We start from the raw sequence: 13,983 nt of genomic DNA on the forward strand, positions 1-13,983 counted from the left end.
AGGATTATCCTCATTGCTGCTCAGAAGAATTACGTCCTGGAAGCACCGCTGAGTGCCAGGCCTGCTGCTGATGCAACTGACGATGTTAAGAACATCTGGCAGAGCAAAGTTGATGACTACTCGATAGTTCAGTGTGCCATGCTTTACGGCTTAGAACCGGGACTTCAACGATGTTTCGAACGTCATGGAGCATATGAGATGTTTCAGGAGTTGAAGTTAATATTTCAAGCAAATGCCCGGATTGAGAGATATGAAGTCTCCAATAAGTTCTACAGCTGCAAGATGGAGGAGAATAGTTCTGTCAGTGAACATATACTCACAATGTCTGGGTACCATAATCACTTAACTCAGCTGGGAGTTAATCTTCCGGTTGATAGTGTCATTGACAGAGTTCTACAATCACTGCCACCAAGCTACAAGAGCTTCGTGATGAACTATAATATGCAAGGGATGAATAAAACAATTCCCGAGCTCTTCACAATGCTATAGGCAGCAGAGGTAGAAATCAAGAAGGAGCATCAATTGTTGATGGTCAATAAGACCACCAGTTTCAAGAAAAAGGGTAAAGGGAAGAAGAAGGGGAACTTCAAGAAGAACAGCAAGCAAGTTGCTGCCCAGGAGAAGAAACCCAAGTCTGGACCTAAGCCTGAAACTGAGTGCTTCTACTACAAGGAGACTGGTCACTGGAAGCGGAACTGCCCCAAGTATTTGGCGGATAAGAAGGATGGCAAGGTGAACAAAGGTATATGTGATATACATGTTATTGATGTGTACCTTACTAGAGCTCACAATAGCACCTGGGTATTTGATACTGGTTCTGTTGCTAATATTTGCAACTCGAAACAGGGACTATGGATTAAGCGAACACTGGCTAAGGACAAGGTGACGATGCGCGTGGGAAATGGTTCCAAAGTTGATAAAGATCTTCGTAGAATATGTGGGAGCCAATATGAACATCCAGGTTCTGCTATTGGTTATTGACCGGGGACGTGTCTCGGTCATTTCTACATAGTTCTCAAACCCGTAGGGTCCGCACGCTTAACGTTTCGATGACGGTTATATTATGATTTTATGTGTTTTAATGTACCGAAGGTTGTTCGGAGTCCCGGATGTGATCCCGGACATGACGAGGAGTCTCGAAATGGTTGAGACATGAAGATTGATATATTGGAAGCCTATGTTTGGATATCGGAAGTGTTCCAGGTGAAATCGGGATTTTACTGGAGTACCGGGAGGTTACCGGACCCCCCGGGAGGTAAATGGGCCTTAGTGGGCCTTTATAGAGAAGATGAGAGGCGGCCAGGGCTGGGCCGCGCGCCCCTCCCCCTAGTCCGAATAGGATAAGTAGAGGGGGCGGCGCCCCCCCTTTCCTTCTCTCCCTCCTCTTTCCCCCTCCCGAATCCTATTCCAACTAGGAAAGGGGGGAGTCCTACTCCTGGTGGGAGTAGGACTCCTCCTGGCGCGCCTCCTCCCTGGCCGGCCGCACCCCCCCTTGCTCCTTTATATATGGGGGCAGGGGGCACCCCATAGACACAACAATTGATCAAGTTGATCTTTTAGCCGTGTGCGGTGCCCCCCTCCACCATAGTCCACCTCGATAATATTGTAGCGGTGCTTAGGCGAAGCCCTGCATCGGTAGAACATCAACATCGTCACCACACCGTCATGCTGATGAAACTCTCCCTCAACACTCGACTGGATCGGAGTTCGAGGGACGTCATCGGGCTGAACGTGTGCTGAACTCGGAGGTGCCGTACGTTCGGTACTTGATCGGTCGGATCGTGAAGACGTACGACTACATCAACCGCATTGTGCTAACGCTTCCTCTTTCGGTCTATGAGAGTACGTGGACAATACTCTCCCCTCTCGTTGCTATGCATCACCATGATCTTGCGTGTGCCTAGGAAAATATTTGAAATTACTACGTTCCCCAACACAAAGTACTTCTAGTTTCATACTTGTTCTAGGTAAAGCGAACGTCAAGCGGCGTAGAGTTGTATCGGTGGTCGACAAAACTTGAGGGAATATTTGTTCTACCTTTAGCTCCTCGTTGGGTTCGACACTCTTACTTATCGAAAGAGGCTACAATTGATCCCCTATACTTGTGGGTTATCACCAACTTGTGGGCCAATGCGAGGTGGGAACCTCAATTCAGACGGTCACTTGGGGCAACTAAAGGAGCCGAGTGGGATGAAATGCGGACTAAGCTCCAAGGGGTCCAAATCTCTGCGGGGTGGGATGAGGCCTCTTGGAAACTTGAAGCCTCGGGCTGCTTCTCTATGAGATTGCTATATTGGAAAAAAAATCTACCACCCCATGTGATCTTAGTGGGATTTGGAAGACACGTATGCTTGCCAAAATAAAGATCTTTCTTTGTCATGTGGCATGTAACCGTATAACTAGCAGAGACCAAGTGCAAAATAGGCATGGCCCGGGAGACGGCAAGTGCATTTGGTGCGGCGAGGAAGAGGGCTGTGATCACCTTCTATTTTGATGTATTGTCGCGTGTTTTATGTGGAGTGCCCTTTGTGAGGCAGTGGGATGCACGTGGAACTCGAGTGGGTTCTCGCATCTCCATCATTTGATTCAAGGAACAACGGGCTGAAACCGGCAAATGGCATGGCTTGGGTTTAGGGCTCTCGCTTAGACCTTGTGGACTTCAAGGAATAAAGGTTTGATAGAGGGGAAATTGTTTCAACACCCAGCTGACCTTCTCTACAAACCGGTCTCTTTCTTGCAGCTATGGAAGCTTCCGATGAAACCAAAGGACAGAAGAAGCGTGGGGCTGCTCGCCTTAAAGGTGCGGGCAAAGTGCACTGTGCTACGACGCGTGGGATAAGTGACCTTATTGGTTGCGCGCCACCCCTCCTTCCCAGCGTTTGGGTGCCAATCTCGCTTGCTAGGCCCACGACCAGCGCTGCGCCACTGTTACCAGCCTCATGGCTTATATCCATATCTTTCATTTTCATGTCAGTCTGAACTTGTAGTCACCGTCTTTGCTACTTGCCTTTCGTGGATTTTGTTTGACTTTGTAAGGGCCTCATTCTTGAGGCTGGGTAGGCGCCTCCTCTCTGGAAAATCACCTTGTGGTGTTAGCACATGAACATGCCATTCCTGGGTAAGCCTTTCATGTCTCATAGGCTACAATTGGTTGTCATAGTCTAGCCCAAACTTTGTGTGCATGCCCTCATTGCACGCAACCCGCCGCACACATAAGTGTGTCTGCATATGCGCCAATCCGTATCTACTTACATATGCTACGCTAAAAGCACAATGGAGTGATCCACATCAAAATGGCGAACCACAAGTCCCAGTTTTGTTGCAATGTCATTCATATGTGTGGGATTGACCCGTTAGGATCACCTAAATCGCTCAAATGTGGTTTGAGAAATTATGGGTGCAAAATGGTATTTAAGGCCTCCCTATTTCTCATGATTCAAACTGGATAAACTCTTGTATTAATCACATGTGTTAGTTTGTGAACTCAAAATAAAAATTTATTAAGTAATACTTGGATTGAGATACATGAGAGTACCCCCCACCTCGATGTTCGCAAATAAGACGTCATACACATAATTTCCATTTTGGGGTAAGTACATTTTGACCCATAACTGCGATAAGTGGATATTTATCACAAATATAAAACTTGCTAATCAATTATTCCATAAACATCACTGCAATACCATATGCATCCTCAAATATCAGATCTCCCCAATAAATCTCTTAATTATAAATCATACAATCATGTTCCAAGTCATATCCATCATGTCGATGTCCAAGTCAAGTTTGGATGCCACATCTTGTAACATGTGGGATCAACAATTCGTGATCGCCTCAATCACTAAAAAAAATTCAAAGCAAATTTATGAGTGCGAATCATGTTTCCAAGTGTCAGTATGTCACCATTTTTTGACAAATAAACTCATTTATTAATCTCCTATTACAGTCAATAAATTCAATAGAATTAAGCTTGATTACCTAGTTTATGAGATAAATTTCCAACAAAATGTCAAACGTATAAATCTTGGTGTGGGGATAAGTACAATTGGGAGCATAACTATGATATGCGCGGATATTCGTCACGCCGATAAAATTTACCTCTCAATAACTTTGGGAATGGCACCACCACACTCAACACAATTGTTTCTAATAATTAGAACCATGCATGTATATACTTGGAATCACATTTTGTACCTACAGTTTCACTAGGAACCAATTTTGGCAACCGAGGTGGTCGTCTAGATTATCAGCACAATTTCGGCAACCGAGGTGGTCGTCTAGATTATCAGCACTTCATTAATTCACTATATTCTCCGGCAAACCTTGCATGTACATAGGCGACACTTGATTGTCTTAATCCGGCCTTACCACAATTAAGATGGGGAAAAGCTTTGGATTATAGCAGGAGCTAGACATTTGGGAAAAAATGCCGATGTGAGAGTGATGACCTTGTTGTAATATTTTACTTTTCCTTTCAGCTATAAAACTCTTGCCCATCTTCTTCGTAATTAATGGACGAGGCAAATCCTTTGCCTCTGTTTAAAAGAACATTTGCACGGTCTCAATGTATGCCAATTGTCGCGCACACAACCGACTCTGCATGCTCCATTCCACATGCCGCCAACACAATATACTAACACATGCATGTTAAAAGCATAATAGAGCATTCCACATCACGTGTGGCAAGGCATAGGTCCAAGTTTCAGTTCATATGATTCTTATGTGTGGGACCGCCCTATCAGGCACCCGAATCACTAAATTGTGGTCCAAAGTAAATTTATATGTGCAAAATATGGTTCAATAGTGTAACACAAATTAAAGTATTGTGGTTTAATGGGAAACTATGGGAGCAAAATGTTGTTCAAAAGTGCCATAGAAATGGAAATATGGTTTAAAGTATCACCATGTCTCATGATTCATACTTGAAGTGGCTCTTATATAACCCTGTGTGTCAGTTTATAAACCTCACCATCCTAACAATTACCTGTCTTGAGATACAAGACAGAAACCAACCAGGTCTGCTGATAAGACACCGTAGATATAAATTTCCAAGTGGCGATAAGCACAATTTGGTACATGTAACGCCCTCGATTCAATCGTACACTAATCATACACGCAAATGTGATCAAGGACTCATGGGAAGATATCACAACACAACTCTAGACACAAATTAAAATAATACAAGCTTTATATTACAAGCCAGGGGCCTTGAGGGCTCGAATACATAAGCTTGAATACACAAGAGTCAGCGGAAGCAACAATATCTGAGTACAGACATAAGTTATACAAGTTTTGCCTTAAGAAGGCTAGCACAAAAGCAACATTGATCGAAAAGGCAAGGCCTCCTTCCTGGGAGCCTCCTAACTACTCCAAGTCGTCAGCGGCTGTCACGTAGTAGTAGGCATCCTCCGGGTAGTAGTAGTCATCAGTGGCGTCATCTGGCTCCTGGGATCCATCATCTGGTCGCAACAATCAGGTGTGGGGGAAAACGAAGTAGCAAAACAACCATGAGTACTCATCCAAATTACTCGCAAGACTTACATCAGATCTAAACTAAGTATGCATCTGTATCAAAGGAATGGGTTGTATCTGTGGACTAAACTGCAGAATGACAGAAGGGAAGGGGAAAGCCTAGCCTATCGAAGACTAGCATCTTCTAGAAACCACCATCTTGCAGCAACAGGAGGGAGTAGAGTAGCATAAAGTAAAGTAGTAGAAGTGTTATCAACCTCGGCTAGAGATCCTTTCTCGACTCCCTGCGAGAAAGCAATCCCAGAGCCATACTATCCAGTTATCATATCATATCCAAGTCTCATCTCAAGTATCCAGTTCTAGTCGTATCGATTGGGATACAACTCCAAGTGTCCGTTACCGTCGGACAGGCTATCGATAGATGTTTTCTTCCCTGCAAGGGTGCACCAACTTACCCACCATGCTCGATTAACTCTGGCCGGACACACTTTCCTGGGTCATGCCTGGCCTCGGCAAAACAATACGCCGCAACCCGACCTAGGCTTAATAGAGAGGTCAACACGTCGGACTAAGCCTATGCCCCTAGGGGTCATGGGTCATCTCCCCGGGAACTCCTGCACGTTGCGTACGCGGCCAGTGAGCAGACCTGGCTACCTCCTTCAATAAGGCAGGAGCTTACGCAGTCCAACCCGGTGCGCGCCGCTCAGTCGCTGACGTCTATTAAGCTTCAGCTGATGTATACGACGCATAACGCCCATACTATGCCCACGTGATGGTTAGTGCTATTAGGCCAGAGGCCCCTCGGATCAAATATCCAAACCGTAGTAGATTAGGAGCACGTGGTAACGAGCAGAGACTCATGATTCGATGTGACCCTGTCGCCCCGTCTCGAGTACTTGCGGCAAGGGCTAAGAATGCCCGGCCACGCCTCGTAAGTATCTCGCGGGCACCTTCCAGGTCAACCCGACTCCACATCACTCGCTATTAAGCTCCCGTGGGTACCCCTCAGGGCCGACCCGTCTTTAGTAACATGGCTCAGTGCAAAGTCATAGTAACCATAGTAACTGTGTGTCTAACACCAAGGGGAAAACCCGAGGAATCACCCCCGGTGAATCCCATGATATGTCTCCGTCGTATCTACATTTCCAAACACTTTTGCCCTTGTTTTGGACTCTAACTTGTATGATTTGAATGGAACTAACCCGGACTGACGCTGTTTTCAGCAGAATTGCCATGATGTTGTTTTATGTGCAGAAAACAAATATTCTCGGAATGACCCGAAACTCCACGGAACATCTTAGAAAAAATTATAAAAAATCTTCACCAAAGATGAAGACCAGGGGGGCCACACCCTTCTCACGAGGGTGGGGGGCGCCCCCCTACCTCGTGGGCCCCATGGATGCCCTCCGACGCCAACTCCAACTCTATATATTTGCTTTCGGAGAGAAAAAAATCGGAGAGAATAAATCATCGCGTTTTACGATACGGAGCCGCCACCAAGCCCTAAAACCTCTCGGGAGGGCTGATCTGGAGTCCGTTCGGGGCTCCAGAGAGGGGGATTCGTCGCCGTTGTCATCATCAACCATGCTCCATCACCAATTTCATGATGCTCATCGCCGTGTGTGAGTAATTCCATCGTAGGCTTGCTGGACGGTGATGGGTTGGATGAGATTTATCATGTAATCGAGTTAGTTTTGTTAGGGTTTGATCCCTAGTATCCATTATGTTCTGAGATTGATGTTGCTATAACTTTGCTATGCTTAATGCTTGTCACTAGGGCCCGAGTGCCATGATTTCAGATCTGAACCTATTATGTTTTCATGAATATATGTGAGTTCTTGATCCTATCTTGCAAGTCTATAGTCACCTACTATGTGTTATGATCCGGCAACCCCGAAGTGACAATAATCGGGACCACTCCCGGTGATGACCATAGTTTGAGGAGTTCATGTATTCACTATGTGCTAATGCTTTGTTCCGGTTCTCTATTAAAAGGAGGCCTTAATATCCCTTAGTTTCCAATAGGACCCCGCTGCCACGGGAGGGTAGGACAAAAGATGTCATGCAAGTTCTTTTCCATAAGCACGTATGACTATATACGGAATACATGCCTACATTACATTGACGGATTGGAGCTAGTTCTGTGTCACCCTATGTTATGACTGTTACATGATGAACCGCATCCGGCATAATTATCCATCACTGATCCGGAGCCTACGAGTTTTCCATATACTGGTTTACGCTTATTTACTTTCCCGCTGCTACTGTTACAATCACTACAAAATATCAAAAACATTACTTTTGCTGTCTTTACTTTTGTTGCTGCTACCACCACTATCATATTACTTTGCTACTAAACACTTTGCTGCAGATACTAAGTTTCCAGGTGTGGTTGAATTGACAACTCAGCTGCTAATACTTGAGAATATTCTTTTGCTCCCCTTGTGTCGAATCAATAAATTTGGGTTGAATACTCTACCCTCGAAAGCTGCTGCGATCCCCTATACTTGTGGGTTATCAAGACTAATTTATGGCGCCGTTACCGGGAAGCATAGCTCTATTCTTTGAGTCATTTGGGATTTATATCTGCTTATCACTATGAAGAACTTGAGAGATCCAATAACCAAGATCTATCCCTCAACTATGAGGGGAGGTAAGGAACTGCCATCTAGCTCTGCACTTGATTCACCTTCTGTTATGAGTAAGTTTGCGACACCTACACCTGCTTCTGCTATTCGTTCTGATATGTCGCATGTTATTGATGATGCCACTTCTGCTATGCATGATACTTATGATGAAACTGCTTCTATGCCTGATACTACTGTGCCCCTTGGTGAATTTCTTGATGAACAAATTGCTAGGGCTAGAGAAAAAGAAATTATTGAATCTGAATACGATGATGATAGTGATGATGAAAATATGCCTGTTATTCCTGAGGGCTATCTTTTTGATATGGAATCTTCTGCCACTATTTTAGCTTGCAGAGATGGATATGAGCTTAAGAGGTTATTAGTTAAATGGAACAAAGAATCACTTAGAGATAAAATGAAACCCGACCCTGCTTTTGCTACTTCACCTATATGTGTTCCTGATAAGGATTATGAATTCTCTGTTGATCCTGATATAATTACTTTGGTTGAATCTGATCCGTTTTATGGCTATGAATCTGAAACTGTTGTGGCACATCTTACTAAGTTAAATGATATAGCTGCCCTGTTCACTAATGATGAGAGATCGCGTTACTTTTATATACTCAAAATATTTCCGTTCTCATTAAAGGGTGATGCTAAGATATGGTTTAATTCTCTTGATCCTGGTTGTGTGCGTAGTCCCCAGGATATGATTTATTACTTCTCTGCTAAATATTTCCCTGCTCATAAGAAACAAGCTGCTTTGAGGGAAATATACAACTTCGTGCAAATTAAAGAAGAGAGTCTCCCACAAGCTTGGGGGAGGCTTCTCAAGTTACTTAATGCTTTGCCTGATCATACTCTTAAGAAACCAGAAATACTTGATATCTTTTATAATGGACTAACCAATGCTTCCAGAGATTACCTGGATAGTTGTGCTGGTTCTCTTTTCAGGGAAAGAACACCAGATGAAGCTGAAATCCTATTGAATAATATGTTGACAAATGAAAATAATTGGGCACCTCCTGAGCCAGCTCCTGCTCCAATTACTGAGTCTATTCCTAAACCAACTCCGAAGAAGAGAGGTGTTCTATTCCTCAGTCCCGAAAATATGTAAGAGGCAAAGAAATCTATGAAAGAAAAAGGTATTAAAGCTGAAGATGTTAAGAATTTACCTCCTATTGAAGAAATACATGGTCTTAATTCACAGCCTGTTGAAGAAACATATGATCTTAATTCTTTATTTATTGAAGAACCTCCTGATCCCAATATCCCGACACAGGTAGTAAAGGTAAATTCTCTCTATAGATATGATAAAGCTGAAGTCCCTCCTACTAAAATTGCTAGTCAGTGCTTGGATGAGTTTGATAACTTTATGTTTAAGCAAGATGACTTCAATGCTTATTTTGGTAGATAATTAAAATAAAATGCTTATATGATTAGATGCTTGGGTGATTATATGGCTAATATTAAAGGTGAACTTAAACTTGTTAGCAAACATGCTTCTATGGTTACCACTCAAGTAGAACCAGTACTTAAGGCTCAAAAGGAAGTGCTTGATGAAATGAATAGTAAGAAAAATGATTATGCTGTTAGAGTGGCTACTAGAACTGGTAGAATGACTCAGGAACCTTTGTATCCTTAAGGCCACCCTAAGAGAATCGAGCAAGATTCTCAAAGAAATAATATTGATGTTCCTAGTTTTTCTAAAAGGAAGAAGAAGAAAAATGATAGAACTGTGCAAACTTCTAGTGAACCTATTGCTGAACCACCTGATAATCCAAATGATATATCTATGTCTGATGCTGAAACACAATCTGGTAATGAACATGAACCTAATGAAGATGTTCATGATGATGTTCAACCTAGTAATGACAATGATGTAGAAATTGAACCTGCTGTTGATCTTGATAATCCACAATCAAAGAATCAACGTTATGATAAAAGAGACTTTGTTGCTAGGAAACATGGTAAAGAAAGGGAACCTTGGGTTCAGAAACCTATGCCTTTTCCTCCAAAACCATCCAAGAAAAAGGATGATGAGGATTTTGAGCGCTTTGCTGAAATGATTAGGCCTATCTTTTTGCGTATGAGATTAACTGATGTGCTCAAAACAAATCCTTATGCTAAATATATGAAGGATATCATTACTAATAAAAGAAAGATACCGAAAGCTGAAATTTCCAGCATGCTTGCTAATTATACTTTTAAGGGTGGAATACCAAAGAAACTCGGAGACCCCGGAGTACCTACTATACCTTGCTCCATTAAAAGAAATTATATTAAAACTGCTTTATGTGATCTTGGAGCTGGTGTTAGTGTTATGCCTCTCTCTTTATATCGTAGACTTGACTTGAATAAGTTGACACCTACTGAAATATCTTTGCAAATGGCTGATAAATCAACTGCTATACCTATCGGAATTTGTGAGGATGTACCTGTTGTGGTTGCAAACGTTACTATTTTAACGGACTTTGTTATACTTGATATTCTCAAGGATGATAGTATGTCTATTATTCTTGGAAGACCTTTTCTTAATACTGCAGGGGCTGTTACTGATTGCAACAAAGGCAATGTCACTTTTCATGTTAATGGTAATGAGCATATGGTACACTTTCCGAGGAAACAACCTCAAGTTCATAGTATCAACTCTATTGGAAAAATTCCATCGATTATATTTGGAGGTTTTGAATTTCCTCTTCCTACTGTCAAGAAGAAATATGATATTCTTATTATTGGGGATGTGCATATCCCCGTTGAGGTAACCTAGTGTTATTCTAAATTTCTCCGGTTTCATGATTATCGGAATGAGTTTGTTAACAAGACTTGATCAACCTTGTTAGTGGATTCTTTTTGATGAGCATGAGATGGATGAAACTAGAAGCACAACCTCCTGTACCCCACTTTTACTTTCTGTTATTTATATTAAATAAAGTAAAAATAGTATTTTTCTGTCTGTTTCCTGACTAATCCGTGCAACATAAAAATATCCTGAAAATAAAAGTCCTCACAATGACATGCCAATTTAATATGATTTTTTTCGAGAATATTTGAGGATTTACTGTGCAAAAATTACCGCGGGAGGAGCTGCCACCTGGCCACAAGGGTGGTGGGCGCCCCCCCTCTAGGGCGCGCCCCCCTGCCTCGTGGGCCCATGGTGGACCTCCTCCATATCCCAGCACCCATCTTATTCCTCTGTCTCACACAAACCCGAAAAACCAACTCAAGCACGAGTTCCAGCCACTTTTGCTGTGATTTTCGATCTCCTTGCTCAAATCACCTCTCTTATATCGTTTAATTTTTGATAAACGACGTGTTTTCCGTATTACTCTCCCTGCTCCTGCCTTCTTTGATTCACAGACAAAAAGAAGATATGTTATTACTAGAGAGGAGGCAGAAGAGTACGAGAGGAGAGCGGAGGCATCTCGACTCCACGCTGCAGCTCAGCAGGCGATAACCGCTGCACATCAGTATGATCCCAACTATTCTTCGTTGCAGTACAACCCCAACAACTATTATTATGGATATCCGCCAGGCCAGCCGTGGCCATAGACCAACTTAGGCCAAAAGCCTAAGCTTGGGGGAGTACGTATTTCTCACCGACATTACATTTATGTCCACACACTCATTGCTAGATGTCGGTGCTCATACTTTTTCACTGTAATATCCATGCTAGTTTATTTTCTTTTTCCTGCTTTCTTCTTGTGTGTTTGTTAAACCTTAAGAAAAACCAAAAAGAAAATTAGTAGTAGTTTATTTTTCTACTGTAGTAGTAATAATTAAAAAGAAAACCCAAAAATATTTCCCGTTCTTCTTTTGCTTGTTGGGAGCTTTCCCGTGTAAATAGTTTTAATTCTTTTCTTTTCTTTGGGGGTCAGTATGAGAAGACCATAATTAAATTGTTCAAGTGGCTCTTATATGCATTATTGTTGATTTAACCAAGAGCCCACATTGCCTTGTCTTCTCCTGTTTATTGAATGCTCGCAGATTCCAGCTTAGTCCAATGCACGTACACTTATTATTATTCACACCGTTCGGTCGTGCAAGTGAAAGGCAATTATGATGATATATGATGGACTGACTGAGATGAGAAAATTTGGTATGAACTCGACCTTTTTTGTTTTTGTAAATATGATGAGTCCCTCGTTCTTGATTCAGCTTATTATGAACAAACATGTTTGCAATGACAATTAGAGATCGTAGTTGCTTGTGCCATGCTTGATTAGCTATGAGCTATAATGATTTACCTCGTGTGCCAACATGCTATTGAGATGGTTATGATGTGGTATGATGGGGTGGTATCCTCCTTTGAATGATTTAAGTGACTTGAATTGGCACATGTTCACGCATGTAGTTGAAACAAATCAACATAGCCTTCACGATATTTATGTTCATGGTGGATTATATCCTACTCATGCTTGCATCCAATGTTTATTAATTTTAATGCATGTACATGGCTGTTGTCGCTCTCTAGTTGGTCGCTTCCTAGTCTTTTGCTAGCCTTCACTTGTACTAAGGGGAATACTGCTTGTGCATCCAATCCCTTAAACCCCAAAGTTATTCCAGATGAGTCCACTATACCTTCCTATATGCGGTATCTACCTGCCGTTCCAAGTAAACTACCTGCCGTTCCAAGTAAACTACCTGCCGTTCCAAGTAAATTTGTATGTGCCAAACTCTAAACCTTCAAATAAACATTCTGTTTTGTATGCTCGAATAGCTCATGTGTCAACCAAGGTTGTCCTTATATTCCGTGTTAGGCGGGTTATCCTCAAGAGGAGTGGACTCCGCTCCTCACTCACGAGAAAATGGCTGGTCACCGGGATGCCCAGTCCCATGCTTTATGCAAACTAAATCAAAATTAATTGCAAACAAAACTCCCCTGGACCTGATGTATGTTGGAGGCACTCGTTGTTTCGAGCAAGCCATGGATTGATGCTTGTTGGTGGAGGGGGAGTATAAACTTTACCATTCTGTTTGGGAACCGCCTATAATGTGTTTAGCATGGAAGATATCGCCATCTCTTAGTTGTTACGTTGACAATGAAAGTATACCGCTCAAAATACAGTTTATCTCTATTTCCAAACCGAGCTCTGGCACCTCTACAAATCCCTGCTTCCCTCTGCGAAGGTCCTATCCATTTACTTTTATGTTGAGTCATCACCCTCTTATTAAAAAGCACTAGCTGGAGAGCACATCCGTCATTTGCATTCATCATTGTTAATTTATATTGGGTATGACTATGATTGGATCTCTTTTACCATGAATTACAATGTCTAGTCAGTCCTTGATCTTTAAAGGTGCTCTACATTTATGTTTTGCGGTCTCAGAAAGGGCTAGCGAGATACCATCTTGTTATATCATATTATGATTGTTTTGAGAAAGTGTTGTCATCCGAGATTTATTATTATGGCTTGCTAGTTAATTATGCTATTGATATGAGTAATTGTGAGACCTGAGAATTATTGCAAATGTGGTTAGTTATGATCTATGCTGAAAACTTGAATGATGGCTTGACATAGTTACAACAACAAGAGCAAACAGAGTTTGTAAAAGTTTTTCTTTCTTTCTTTCAGTTTGTCAACTGAATTGCTTGAGGACAAGCAAGGGTTTAAGCTTGGGGGAGTTGATACGTCTCCATCGTATCTACTTTTCTGAACACTTTTGCCCTTGTTTTGGACTCTAACTTGTATGACTTGAATGGAACTAAGCCGGACTGACGCTGTTTTCGGCAGAATTGCCATGATGTTGTTTTATGTGCAGAAAACAAATATTCTCGAAATGACCTGAAACTCCACGGAACATCTTAGAAAAAATAATAAAAAATCCTCACCAAAGATAAAGACCAGGGGGCCCACACCCTTCTCACGAGGGTGCCCCC

The sequence above is a fragment of the Triticum urartu genome, chromosome 3A (assembly GCF_056163025.1).
Source record: "Triticum urartu cultivar PI428250 chromosome 3A, HENAU_Tu73, whole genome shotgun sequence".
In the NCBI taxonomy this organism is placed as follows: domain Eukaryota; kingdom Viridiplantae; phylum Streptophyta; class Magnoliopsida; order Poales; family Poaceae; genus Triticum; species Triticum urartu.